Source organism: Ahaetulla prasina, chromosome 7 (genome assembly GCF_028640845.1).
Source record: "Ahaetulla prasina isolate Xishuangbanna chromosome 7, ASM2864084v1, whole genome shotgun sequence".
Classification (NCBI taxonomy): domain Eukaryota; kingdom Metazoa; phylum Chordata; class Lepidosauria; order Squamata; family Colubridae; genus Ahaetulla; species Ahaetulla prasina.
In genome coordinates, this window is record NC_080545.1 from 80,897,652 (window position 1) to 80,911,974 (window position 14,323).

Consider the following 14,323-nt stretch of genomic DNA (forward strand, 5'->3'; position numbering starts at 1 on the left):
CAGTTGCAAGGCTGTGATGGAATGTAGTTTGGAGTTGGGGCTCTTTCCAAGAAGATAAAAAGACACTAGAGCTTGGAATGTCTGGTGGGCAGAAAGAGAGCAAGGTCAGACACTTCCTAGAAACTCACATACTATAGTTATTGCAGATAATTGCTTTAGTTTGGCAAGATTCTGTCCATAGGTATACAGCAATAGGGGAACCACTCACACATAGTTCTTGGTTTTTCAATATTTGAAGACTCCTTAGTGTCTTCTAGTGGACTCTGGGCAGTGAACGACAAAACATTAACAAATTAAATCATAGACATTCTTATGAAAGACACTGAGTCAACTAGGACCAAAATGATGTTAGAATAATATATTTTACCTGTTTGCAAAATATAAGAAAGACTGAATGTATTCTGAAGGAAGAGTATAGCAGCTGCCATTATGAAGGGTTATCACACATTCCATGGACTACACAGCTCTTGAAAAGACAGATCCTTTAGACCAGGGGTGGGTTCTACTTACCTTTACTACCGGTTCGCAACGGGGCCGCACACACATGCACAGAAGCTTCTTGATGATATCCAGGTCAGTGGGTGGAGCCTCCCACCAGTTTTACTACCGGTTCTTGCGAACCGGTCTGAATCGGGGGCAACCCACCACTGCTTTAGACCAGTGGCACCGCGGACTGCTTTCATGGAAGACAATTTTTCCACGGACTGGGGATGGGGGGAGGAGGCGCAACCCAGGTGGGGGGGAGGAGGCGCAACCCAGGTGGGGGGGAGGAGGCGCAACCTAGGTCCAATTATTCTAATATCCATAAAGTGGTTAAATTGAACATTTCCAAATGTGATTAGAAAGTGAGTTAGGCTGGCTTAGTGTTCTTATTAAAGTCTATGACTCTACTGAAAACAAAAATATATCCCTCAGTTCCTGACACACAGACTCATAGGCGACTGCTGTTATACAGTCTTCTTGAGAGAAAGCTGACCATCAGAGCACTTGTGGGCAATCTCCCATTCTCTCCTTCTCCAGAGAGCTTTGAAGGACAGAATTACTCCCTGATCTTTTGTTCTATCTAGCAGTAGTTTCCACTCATTCATGTAAGATGTCTTCAATCAGCCATGGCTCACAGCCGAAGCCCCAGGAAAATTAGTTTTGATGAACTTAGATAAAATAAGGGAGTGTTGTTTATGATGGCAAAATAGTTATGACCACCTATCTTAATTATGGGAATATGTGGTGGGAATGTAGTCTGGTTTCCCAGCAAGGAGGGGCTGCATTCCAGAGGGCAAAGAGAATGCAGAGTTTGGAATGTTTGGTCAGGAGGAAGAGGGTTAAAGCAGATCCTTCCTAGCATATATCTGTAGTTATGCAAATAGTTTTTTTTAGTCTGGCAAAATCCTGTCTATAAAACAATAATACAAGAAAAACAGTAATGAGTACTCAGGCCTAATTCCACCTCTTCTTTGTTCTTGGGGCCTGACAGAATTAAATAGTAGCCTTGACACAACTGAGCTTTGCAAGAGCAGAGAAATACTTGTCATACATTCCTGGGTATTTAGCCATATCGGATTCCAAACACCATTCGGGGACTTTATTTTCTACAGTCCAAAAAGTAGTGTTACAAATTTCTCCTGTTTGTTTCTATTGCACCAATAGAAAATTCACAGCAGATCAAAACATACAAAACTTGGTACAAAACATAGCAAAACTGAGGATCTTCTTAACATCAGGAATTGGGACCATGGCATCTGTAATACGCATAGATAGCATCAACAGTCTCCAAAATTAAATTTGTATTTCTTTTCAACAAGGCAAACATCTGGGATGTCAAATTTTGGATAATTTTAAAATCTGAGAAGGTGCCCAAACATTTGTGTGAAAGTATGCAGTGAAATTTTTGACCTGTGTTTTAGATCTACAAGAGGTATTGATTTACTGAATTGCTTTGTGGTATGTGGTCACACCTGCAACTCTAATCCATAAAACAAAGGAAGAATAATGTAAAACAGATGACGTGTTTTAAATGGTTAATCTTTTGGTTTTGTATCATAAAATATTTGATTTTACAGTGTCTGGCAAGTACATCTCCACTTTCCATAAGTAGACAGAATTAATAGGAACAATATTTAATATGATCACAATAATTCAGAACAATTCATTTCAGAAATAAAATTAATTTAAATGATGCTGCCTTACCAAATTGTATAAATCATTGTAGAATCCATACTGTGAAGCAGTTTTCTGCAAATCCTTCTGAGCTGTAAGTTGGGGTTTCTAAAAACTTATCTTGAAAACAGTAGGCCGCTTTTCTCAACCCTGGCAACCTGAAGAAGTATGGACTTCAATTCCTAGAATTCTTCAGTCAGCATCCACACTACAGTATGCTGAGGATAAATCCTGAAGTATAACAGAAGTACAATGAAGTATATAAGGAGTGTGGTGGCTCATGTAGTTAGGACGGTCGGTTGGAGGTTACCAAGCCCATGTTTGAGACCCGAGTGCTGCTGCGGGCTGGTTGAGCTCCCATCATTCACTCTAACTCCATTACGGAGATGTGAAAGGAGCCCCATGGGTGTCCCCGGAGTAATGGTGATGACTCTGGCTTATCCTTTCAACCTGAAAGAAATATCTGAAATGTGTATTAATAGCTCAGGATTGGAACAAGGGGTCCATGGTGCTATCCGAACTTGGTTGCTAGCACTGATGATGTTAACTAGCTTGGGTAATGAAACATCTGCAGGAAAGCCACCAAGCTCAGAGAGCACCAAGGACCCCTCGTGTGTCCTTTCAAAAGGCAATTGGACTTTGTTTTTCCTTGGCGACGTTTGGCTTTGCATCGGAGAAGCTTCTTCAAGTTCAGACTACAGACCAGGGGTGAAATGTAAAATTTATTACTACCAGTTCTGTGGCTGTGGCTTGGTGGGGGAGGGGAGTAATGTGACTGGGTGGGTCTGGCCAACTTTTTTTTTAACTTTTAAAAGCATTTTTCTATAGCCTCTTCGGCCGAAGAGTTCGTAGAAAAAATGCTTTTAAAGGGTTCTGACAATCCCAGCTAAGTTGCCTGATTGCCAGAACCTTTTAAAAGCATTTCTTCTACACCCTCTTTGGCCAAAGAGGTTGTAGAAAAAATGCTTTTAAAAGATTCTGAGGATGCCAGCTGAGCTGCGCAATCATCAGAGGTTTTTTTTTTTACTTTTAAAAGCATTTTTTCTTTGGCAGAAAAAATGCTTTTAAAAGTAAAAAAAATCAACTCTGATGATTGTGCAGCTCAGCTGGGCATGGGGGGGAGGGATTTTTGCTACCGGTTCTCCGAACCACCCGCTGCCATCGCTACTGGATCAGGTGATCCGGTCCAAACTGGGAGCCTTTTACCCCTGCTACAGACTGATTTCCGTCAGAACTGAGGAAGCTTCTTGAAAGAGAAGCTACTTGTCTTCAAGGAAAAACAAAGTCCAAAAATAACCTACATCACTGGAGGTTTTTAAGAAGAGGCTGGAAAGCCATTTGTCCAGAATGGTATGGAACAGTGGTGGCGAACCTTTTACTCACCTAGTGCCGAACAGGCTCGTGCTATGCGTGCATGCGTACCATCTGTGCTAATGTGGGGCTCCTTCCCCATGCACTGCACGCACAACAGCACCATCTGCACATGCACACAGATTTTGCACACAATCCCACTGTGCGCTACACACACAACCACACCAATGCTGTGCACCAGTACTCTCGTACGCATGCGCAAACATGCGCACATGTGCAGGAGAGCTCCGAAGACCAGCTGAGTCCCCTGAATTATGCACATGCGCACCAGAGACCCAAACACCAGCTGGGGCACACGCACATGCGCAAATGCAGATGGGTTGGCCGACAAGTCGCATGCCCGGAAAAATGGCTTTATGTGCCACTTCCAGCACACGTGCCATACAGTAGCGGGTTTCAAAACCCATCGTTACTGGTTCGCGCACACACAACGCTTCTACGCAGAAGCATCCAGGTGGGTGGGTGGAGCCTCTCATTGCCACCGCTATTGGTTCACCCAATTTGAGGCGAAACAGTAGCAACCCACCACTGGTGCCATAGGTTCGTCATCACGGGTATAGATTCTCCTTGAGCAGGGGAGGGGGTTGGACTAGAAGACCTCCGAGGTCTCTTCCAACTCTTGTTATTCTGTAATTCTGTATTTTGTTTTGTTTTTTATTCCTGCTCCTTTTTGTCTGTTTAAAAGAGACCAGGGCAAGGTGGAGCTAAAAAGCCTGTGATTGGAGATCAACAGCTGTTAGCCTTGATGGCAGAGTGACTTCGTCTGAAGGCCATCTGCTGGGAGATTAGTGGGCTTCCTTGTGCAATCAGTTGGCAATTGTGAGAACAGACTGCTTGACTAGATGAGCCAGGGGTCCATCCCAGTGGCTTACGTTCTTGTTGTTAACTAGCAAAAATTTCTTACGGCACTACAAGACACTGTTGGTATAACTTCAAAATAAAAAACGGTGCTTTGAATAATAAGGTAAACGTACAACATTGCCTGTTGGTTGGATTATTCCATACGCCAACTTGTGTGATGATGTTGTCTTCACAGGAAGCTTCTTTCCCTGCAGGATTTTTTTCGTTCTGGGTAGAGAATAAGAGCAGGTTATTGTAAAGTGAGGCTACTAACAGAGCAGTTGGGAAAATAATTTGCCTAAATGCTTGTACATCTGCCAGATTACACAGCCTAATTTGTTTTCTCCTTTTGTCATGCTTACATTGCTGATGGCTTGGGCGCTACAAGGAATGCAGCCCGCAGCCTGTAATACAGAAAGAAAGTTTTGGTGTGTCGTTATTTATACATAATACGCATCTGATACTTTTAGTAGAGTCATAGCACTTGGAGGAGTATTAGAACTGAGAGAAATTATTGACTCTTGTGCTGCTTTGGGGAAAGCAAACAAGGGTTAACCAAGGACTTGTCTCACTGCAAAGCATAACAATAAAATCTTACGAATTTTTTATAGAATATGGTAAGAGAAGAAGATACGATTTTTATACACTCTTTCCTCTGTTTAGGAAGAACATTATACCAAGCTATGGTTTGTTGTTTATTAAATAAACCACAGCTGAATTTGACACAATATGCTAAATAATACCATACTTCATAAATTTGGTCTGGTGGTTAAGGCACCAGGTTAGAAATCAGGAGGCTATGAATTCTAGTTCCACCTTAGGAGTGAAAGCCAGCTGGGTGACTTTGGGTTGGTCACTCCCTCTCGGTCCAACTCACCTCACAGTTTTGTTGTGGTGGAGGAAATAGAAGGAAGAAGGAGTATTAGGTATATTTGCCACATTGAGTTATTTATAAAGTAATACAAGTGGGATAAAAATCTAATAAATAAATACTTCACAAATTATTCCGATTGATTTTGTACAAGGTGAGCAAGACTTACACTAAATCCCTTTCACTCTTTAAATTAAGTTTTGACGTTGCTCCAAACCTCAGGTCAGCTATAATAAATAATTTGTCACTAGTCTTCTATCAAATATGCCAGTGGAAAGAAGAGACTGTAGTGTTACTTCAAAGGACATGGTGACAGAATAAAGCATTGGTTGGAGTAGAGCTTCTCAGTCTTGTCAACTTTAAGATGCATGGATTTCATGCTGGCTGGAGAATTCTGGGAGCTGAAGTCCACACATCTTAAAGTTGACAAAGTTGAGAGTTGGGGTGGGGGAAGGTATCTGCCTCCAAACGCAGCAAAATCTTAGAAGTGGGGTTTATGTCGGAGTATGGTATATTCAGGGAGTGATTAATGAACTTTACCTTTGATGGATGAATGGTGTTGTGGCAAAAGCTAATCTAATTGAAATCAGATTTAAATTTAATTAATGTAGTTCCTGTGATTTCCATCTGTCACTTTAATATGTCCTTGCCACAATGACCTATGGTTGATTAAAAAAAGAGGGGGGTTGCCAACACTGTATTACATATGGTGGATGAATCCTCCCAACATGGGCATGTTTGTGTATGGGAGGGAGGGGGGATGGAGGCAAAGAAGGAGGGACAGAGAGAGTGGGACAAAGGGCGGGGAGAGAGAGAGATCACACAGAAAAACTCAGTAGATCTGCAATTGAAGCATTTCAGTGCTGATACAAGGAGAACTTCCTTCACAGCATTTGAGGACAATTAGAAAGCTAAGGAGATACCGGGCAAGACCTTTCAATTGACCTAACCTCTTTACCTGAGGCAGTTGCCTTGATCTGCTTAAGACAAGGCCAACTCTCTACACTTCCTCGCTCCCCTTTTTCACTGCATAAACGGATAATAAGCAAACAAAGGAATCATGAACACTTTCTTTGGCATTTCCTGATGGAAGTACTTTCTTCATGTTGCTTCATCCTAAAGTTTAAGCCTTGTTTGTAGTACTTTGTTTGCATGTCAGATGTCCCAGGTTTAGCACCTGTAGTTAAAAGGTTATCACTGCGAAAGGGTGACCTTACATTTGAGATTGTAGATGAGCTCCATGGAAGCTAGCATAGATAGATATAAGCATATGCCATTCATTGTGCCTAACCTTTGCCTAAGCTTTAGATGATCCCTTTAAATAATAAAGCCAATTTCACTCCGTTGTTCGGCAACAAGCTTGTCCTTTTTATCTGGAGAGGTTTCCTGAGGGCATATTGTCACCATATTTTCTTCCTGTTAGCTATAGCTGAAACTTCATTCTTAACAGTTGAATTTCTGACATAGCTGGAGCAGGTTTGTGTAGACCAGGAGTGTCAAACTCCATTTTATTGAGGGCTGCATCAGGGTTGTGTGACCTCCAGGAGCCGGGGTCAGCGTGGCCAGGATGGGTGTGGCCAGCTCAATGTCACTCGTGTCTGGGGTGCCTGTGGTGGGCCAAGCACTCTGCCAGCATAGTCCTCCTGAGAGCCCGCCTTGAGCGTGCGCCCCCCCCACTCCACCCCGCACGTGCAACCCTCCTGAACTCCATTTTTGCTGGCAGGAGGCTGTGGCAGCCGAAAACAGAGCTCAGGAGCCTGTTTTTGCTGGCGGAGGCACTGCGAGCCAATCTTCTGCTGTTTCCAGGGCGGCCGCGCGGGCCAGATCTAAGTACCCCATGGACCGAATCTGGCCCCTGGGCCTTGAGTTTGTCACCCCTGCTGTAGACTGTTATCATTTCTATAGATCAGTGGTTGTCAACCTGTGGTCCATGGACCCCTGAGAGGCCGCTATGTCATCACAGGGGGCCCACAAAGGCTTGAACAATATGTTATGTTATGATTTAAATAATGAGTTAAGTCTTGGGATTCCGTGACTATGATTCATGGCCGCAAAAGATATTTAAAGGGGGTCCATGGTGAAGAAAAGGTTGAGAACCACTTCTACGGACTGTTATCATATTATATTGTTTTTGCTATTATATTATTATAATTATTATTATTATATCATATTGTTATAATATATTGTATTGTATTTATTATATATATAATATATATAATATTATATTATATTATATATATTTAATATATAATATATTATATTATATATTATATATATAATATATATATATATATATTATATATTATATTGTTATATTATATTATATTATATTATATTGTTATATTATATTATATTATATTGTTGATTGCCAGCAACAATCATATTGTTGCTGGCAATCCTTATGATTTATATTGATATATTGACCATCAATTGTGTTGTAAATGTTGTACCTTGATGAACGTATCTTTTCTTTTATGCACACTAAGAGCATATGCACCAAGACAAATTCCTTGTGTGTCCAATCACACTTGGCCAATAAAACAATTCTATTCTATTCTATTCTATTCTATATTAACATTGTTCTGTCTGCAGCAGAAATAAAGTTTCAGAATTATATCCTTTTTTTATTTCTATTAGGTTTAATATAAATTAAAGGTAAAGTTTTTTCTGTCAGTTGTGTATGACTTTAAATATAAATTTAAATATAAAATATAAATTTAAATATAAGTTTCTGTATTTATATAAATTAGCTTCCTGAGATCAAGATACATAGGCATACTTTATCCAAGCAACTCTTTACAGTGGTTTTCAAATCCTTACAATAGGTTTCCTCAGGTCAGAATGAGGGGTTTGAATCTATTCTTAATTATTACATATATTGAATTAAGAGACTATTCAGTGATTATGGAGTAAAATATTTTGTTTTTTGCTTTCCGTGGACCCGTCATCCATTTAGGTAGGCCTTATTTACTCTCTTGTCTGTAAAGAAAGTAATATCTGTATGCCATCTCTTGACAAAGTGTTTATTGTTCCTTGCAGCTAGTTTTTAATTGCCATCTAGGACTTATATCTTATTCATCTAAATGTCCATTCCGTAACAGTAAAAGACTCTCAACATTGCTTCAGGTGGTTTCAGGCCTTTTATCAGCTGTGGGAAAATAATTTGAAGTGGGATATTGTAATAGTAATTGTGGGGGATGGAACATAAAATGAGATTGCAGTAGAACCTCTGGTCACAACCATAATTCATTCCATAACTTTGGTCGCATCCCAATTTTGTGGTGACCCAAACCTATTTTTGGAAATTTGGCACTTACCAAAAAAAATTGGCGTGGAAGAGGAAATTGGCTGTGAAAAAAAATGTGAATTTTTTGGTTGGAACCTGATTTGGTCGTGGTCAGAAACGTTCATGATCAGAGGTTCTACTATATTTCTTTCACGCAGAAGTTCATCATCCTTTGCATTGCTCCACCACCACTTTCTGCCCTTTCTAGACTGTCTGATCATGGGGATTTTCAGTCCCCTCAAGTGGGATAGAAAGTCTAAAATATCTTAACCAGGTTACTCTTCAACTCTGGAGTGGTCATTCTAATTATTTTTACTGTCTTGAACAAATGTTCTATCTCTGCTTTTAGAACCTTTTATGAGATGATCTTGGGAAGCCCTCAGTACCAAAAAACATGGGCTCTATTTTTATCCCTCTTTTGTTTATCTAAATTAAATTGTGATTACCCCAGGTCTCACTTACCTTATTTCCCTGATGCACAATCCAAGATGTCAGGGCTGCATGTAATAGGATTTTCCTGGGCAGCAAAAATCCATAGGACCACGACAGTAGATGAAGCCAGTGAGATTCAGAAAACTTGAGTGCTTTGCTTCCATCTAAGATTTTTACAGCCCAGGTATGGTGTCCTAGATCAGGGGTGTCAAACTGGCGGCCCACAGGCCGGATGTGTCACAAACAGGCCACACCCACCCCAGGCTCCATAAATAAGGAAAACGTTGTGACAGCAACGTGACGCCGCAAGTTTGACACCCATGTCCTAGATCCCCAATAAAAATATTGGATAAAAAAACATTGCTACCCAGGAATAATAGGATGGAAGCTCAAAACAATTAAATACATGATAGTGAAAAGTAATTTAATTGCCTACTGCCTTATAAATGTACTATCTGACATACCATTCAAATTTAAGTGCAACCCTTAGTCTCCAGACATTAACTTCCTTCATCACTTAATTCAGCCCATTATTCAACATACAATTTACAGTCTTCTACATTATTTCAAGCAATAACATGAACAAGCAATTATTAGACTGCTAGTTGTAGCCCAATTAGGCTACTGAGACTATAGAATATTAATCTTCCATTGGTTTCACCTCTTGAGAGTAATAATAAAACACATCTCCCTGAAATATTTCAGCACCAACTAGATCCATGATGGTGAGTATGACATTTGTGTTTATTACCGCCCAATGGACAGGACCTCCTATTGTGTTGTGAACACTAAAGACTCTGATTTTGCATATAACATGAATTAATCCATTTACAAGTATTGATTTCTTTTTCTTTTTGTTCTTTGTGGGCTGTTATGTTCTCGACTACAGCTATCAAACAAGCAGCTGGATATAAATCCTGCTCTTTGTCTAATGTGCAGAAGTTGGCTCTTGGTTCTGCAGCCCAACAATTGCTCTTAGTACCAGGACATATTGGAAATCACATGCCATTTTCCAGCTGCTCGGTTGGGTCACAATTGTAAGATTTTTGCAAACATTCATGGCTGATTCTTCATTTTAGAAATAAGTCAAGTATTCTAACCTTATGGTAGATATACATATTAGTAAATTAAGCATTCTAGTGCAATGCTCAGACATCCTTCACTTTAAAAAAAAAAAGCAACACCTAGTATGGAAATAATGAAAGACGTATCAGAATGACATCATAGATATTAAGCAATATGGTATTATTAATAAATGATGCATTCCCATTAAAGTTGATTTGCTCAAAAACTCTGAGTTTCTACAAACCATCTATCTTTGGATGACTAACACTGTGTAGAGCAAACACTGTGTAGAGTTTGTGTCAAACTCAAGTCCCGAGGACTGGATCCGGCCTGTGGGGTGCTTAGATCTGGCCCGCGGGGCCACCCTAGAAACAACGAAGGACTGGCCTGCAGTGCCTCTGCCAGTGAAAAGGGAGTTCAGGAGGCGGCCTTCCCAAGCTCTGTTTTTGCTAGCAGAGGGCTGCAGGAGGCCATCACAGCTGAAAATGGAGCTCAGGAGCTCATTTTCACTGGCAGAGCGCTTGGAGCACCACAGATGCCCTGATACAAGTGACATCAAGCTGGCCATGCCTACCCCAGCCACACCCACCCTGGCCCCCTGAGGTCAAACACAACCCTGATGCAGCCCTCAATGAAATTGAGTTTGACACCCCTGATGTAGAGCAATGAATTAGTATTAGACTGAGGCATCTCTTTTTAGCCAGGGTTTGTATCATACTGTACTTGAATATTTCCACATTCATAATTTGTCTTTTGTTACTGTGAGTGAAGAAAATAGAACCGAACCTTTCTGTTGCAACAGCAACTCTTGTTCAGTCAATTTAAGTCTGGTCTGGGGTTTGAACAAATAATTCCCTCAACACTATCAAACTATTTACTAAATCTGCACTACTATTAATCTTCTCATTGTTTCCATCACCAATCTCCTTCCACTTATGACTGTAACTTTGTTGCTTACATCCTTACAATTTATACTGATATTGATCGTTTCCTGATTGCTTAATTGTAGCCTATGACTATCATTAAGTGTTGTATCATTAAGTGTTGAATTTGTACCCTATGACTATCATTAAGTGTTGTAAGTGTTGTACCTTGATGAAGGTACCTTTTCCTTTATGTACACAGAGCATATGCACCAAGACAAATTCCTTGTGTGTCCAATCACACTTGGCCATTAAAAAAATATTCTATTCTATTCTATTCTATTCTATTCTATGAAGACAATGGATAAGCTCTAGTTCTCTATTTTACTCTCAGAAATAAAGACTACTACAGGTTATTAAATCATGGCAAATTATAAGTCTGTGAAATAAAATGATTGTACTATGTTACTTTACTTGCACAGTTATTTTTTTATTCTAGCATTCCATGGTAAACAAATCAGTGTAATGTCTATGCTGATTCTCAGTCATCCAGGTCATGGTTGTCCCGAAGATCCTTTTTCAAGAGACAACTGGACTTTCTGGTTTTTCTCTGAGACGTTTTGCTTTTCATTCAAGAAGTTTCTTCAGCTCTGAGAAAAAGCACCTTTGGGAAAATCAGTGTAATCGTTTCTACATGTACTACTACTTACATTTGATGTGTTTGATTATTGTTTATTTATTTATCAAGGGACCCAGTGCTATCAGATCGCTTTCCTCTTTCTTTACTAAAAGAAAAAAAAATGGGAGCAGAAGCCAGAGGCTTAATTAAAGAAGCTTAATAGAAAGAGACTTAATCATGTACAAAGGAAGAAGTGGGGGGAACAGATGTCAGGGGTGGGAATCTCATCTGAGAACAGAAGCAAAGGCCCTTTGAGAGAATTCTTGGATCTGTTTTCAAAATTCAAACTGTGCCTACTGGCTCAAAAAAGTTGAGAATTCTTGTATTTGACAAATCAAGCAAAATCAAGAAAACGAATCAAGTCAAGAAAGAAAGATGTTAAATTGGGAGGAATGAGAGACTATTAGCATTTGAAATTAAGAAGGATGGAATTATATTTCATGACTCTCAGAAATCCTGAGTTCCAAGTTTTGTCATTCCTGGTCATTATATCTTGATGGTTGAAATACTCTACTGTTCTTAAAATTCGCTGTATCCTTCATTGCATTTTTTTCCCCATTCTTTAATATTGAAAGATAATCTGCAATGGGTGGAGTCAACGTAAGAGTATCTTGTGAGAATTCATGCAAGAGATTAATCACTATTTTTCTATCCCCTATATCCATATACTTCAGGGACTCAACCATTGGCAAAGTAGCACATAAGTGATTTAATAGGGTATTTTCTCAATCTAACCCAGGGGTATCAAACTCAAGGCCCGGGGGCTGGATCCGGCCTGCTGGATGCTTAGATCTGGCCCATGGGGCCACCCTGGAAACAGTGAAGGACTTGCCTGCAGTGCCTCTGCCAGTGAAAACGGAGATCAGGAGGGCCCTCCCAAGCTCCGTTTTCGCTGGCAGAGGGTTGCAGGGGGCCTTCACAACCAAAAACGGAGCTCAGGAGCTCATTTTCGCTGGTAAAGCGCTCGGGCCACCACAGGCGCCCCCCGAGTGACATCACACCCACCCTGGCCGCACCCTTCCCCTCGCTAAAGTCAAACACAACCCTGATGCAGCCCTCAATGAAATCGAGTTTGACACCCCTGATCTAATCTATAGCTCTCCTTTTCCCAGATGAACCCCCAACTGAATATAGGTAGTTCTCTACTTACAACCACAATTGAGTCCAAAGACTTCCATTGCTAAGCAAGACAGTTGTTAAGTGAGGCTTGTCCATTTTATAACTTTTTTGCCACAGTTGTTAAGCAAAACACTTCCATTGTTAAGTGAATCATGCGGTCATTAAGCTAATCTTATTCTCCCCCCCCCCCCCGGCCAATTGACTTTGCTTATTGGGAGCCGGCTGGGAAGGTTACAAATGGTGATCAAATGATCCCTGTGCCACTGCCTAAATACATGCTACTTGCCAGGCATCCAAATTTTGATCATGTGACCCTGGAGATGCTGCAACAGTGGTAAATGTGAAAACTGGTCATAAGTCACTTTTTTTAGTGCCACTGTAACTTTGAACAATCACTAAAAATGGTTGTAAATCACGGATTACCTGTGCTAAGAATGCCATCCCATCTTAGCTTTCAGGTCCAGGCAAGATCAATAAGGAATTTCTACCTACTAAAACTTCCTTCCTTCCTTTTTTCTTTCTTTTCTGTCCTTCCCCCCTCCTTCCTTCCTTCCTCCCTCCCTCCCTCCCTCCCTCCCTCCCTTATTTATTTATTTATTTTTATACCCATCCATCTTAGCCAAGTGGTTTTTTTTCAGATCAGACCATATTCAGAATTACAGTTTATTATTCTGTTTATGAAATATTTATTTATTTATTTATTCATTCATTCATTTATTTTTATATCCATCCATCTTAGCCAAGGTTTTTTTTCTCATCTTCAGGCTTCAGCTTCGTGCTTCTGGGAGCAATGTGTGATCGCAGCTGTTTCTTCCTTTTAACTGCTAGTGGGGATTTGAACTGATTGGGTGGGAGCTTGGCTGTGCTCTGATTGGATGGGGGTGGTTTTGTGCTCTGATTGGCTGGGGGTGTGTCCTGTATTGGTGGGGGCTTGTTTGTGCTCAGTTTAGTCTGTGTTGCAGGAGGATTTGAGCTGGTGAGCTGCATAGCTGTTTTTTGGCTTTGTGGTCGTGCTACATCTTCATAGTGGGTGTCAGTCTGCTGCATGTATGGATTGGAGGGGTTTGAAATGGCTAATGTTGCAGCTGCGGTCTGGCTTCTGGTCCTTGGTCGTGCTTCATGATCAGTGTGGGTTTGGGTCTGCTTTCTGGGTGGATGTGCGGTGGTGACATCCTGTGTGGACCTCGTGAGTGTGGGTCTGGTGTCATTCCTCGTGTTAGGGACTCGTTTGTCAATAAGGCGGGTTTCCAAATGGCTGGTAGGCGGAGGTGTCATCTCGTTTGTTCATGCTGTGTGGGCGTTTTCTATCTCAATGGCTTCTCTGATTATTCTGTTGTTAAAGTGTTCAGTTTTGGCGATAGTTCTGGTCTTTTAAAGTCAATATCATGTCCTGTGACTTTAAAGTGTTGGACCAGGGAAGAAGTTAGTTCCTCTTTTTGAATGAGTTCTTGTGTTCTTCAATCGTGCACTTATTCTTCTGTTGGTTTGTCCAATGTATGTGGTGGGGCAGGTGGTGCATGGGATTTCATATACTCCTTGATTTTCTAACTCAATTTTGTCTTTGGGGTTTCTTAAGATGGTGGATATCTTCTGGTTTGTGCAGAATGTTGTCTTGATGTTGTGTTTGTGGAGGATCTTGC

At 40.7% G+C, this 14,323-nt stretch overlaps 1 protein-coding gene and 1 long non-coding RNA gene across 2 annotated transcripts in view; one reads left to right on the top strand and one right to left on the bottom strand.

Moving 5' to 3' along the window:
• Window positions 1-14,323, top strand: part of PKP2 (plakophilin 2) — a 75,379-nt gene that overhangs the window by 41,189 nt on the left and 19,867 nt on the right. The window lies entirely within an intron of this gene.
• Window positions 1,476-4,772, bottom strand: LOC131202253 (uncharacterized). Its single transcript, XR_009156107.1, has 3 exons — window positions 4,731-4,772; window positions 4,503-4,596; window positions 1,476-2,388 (listed from the first exon to the last, which is right to left on the bottom strand). It is a non-coding gene; the product is annotated as an uncharacterized LOC131202253 (long non-coding RNA).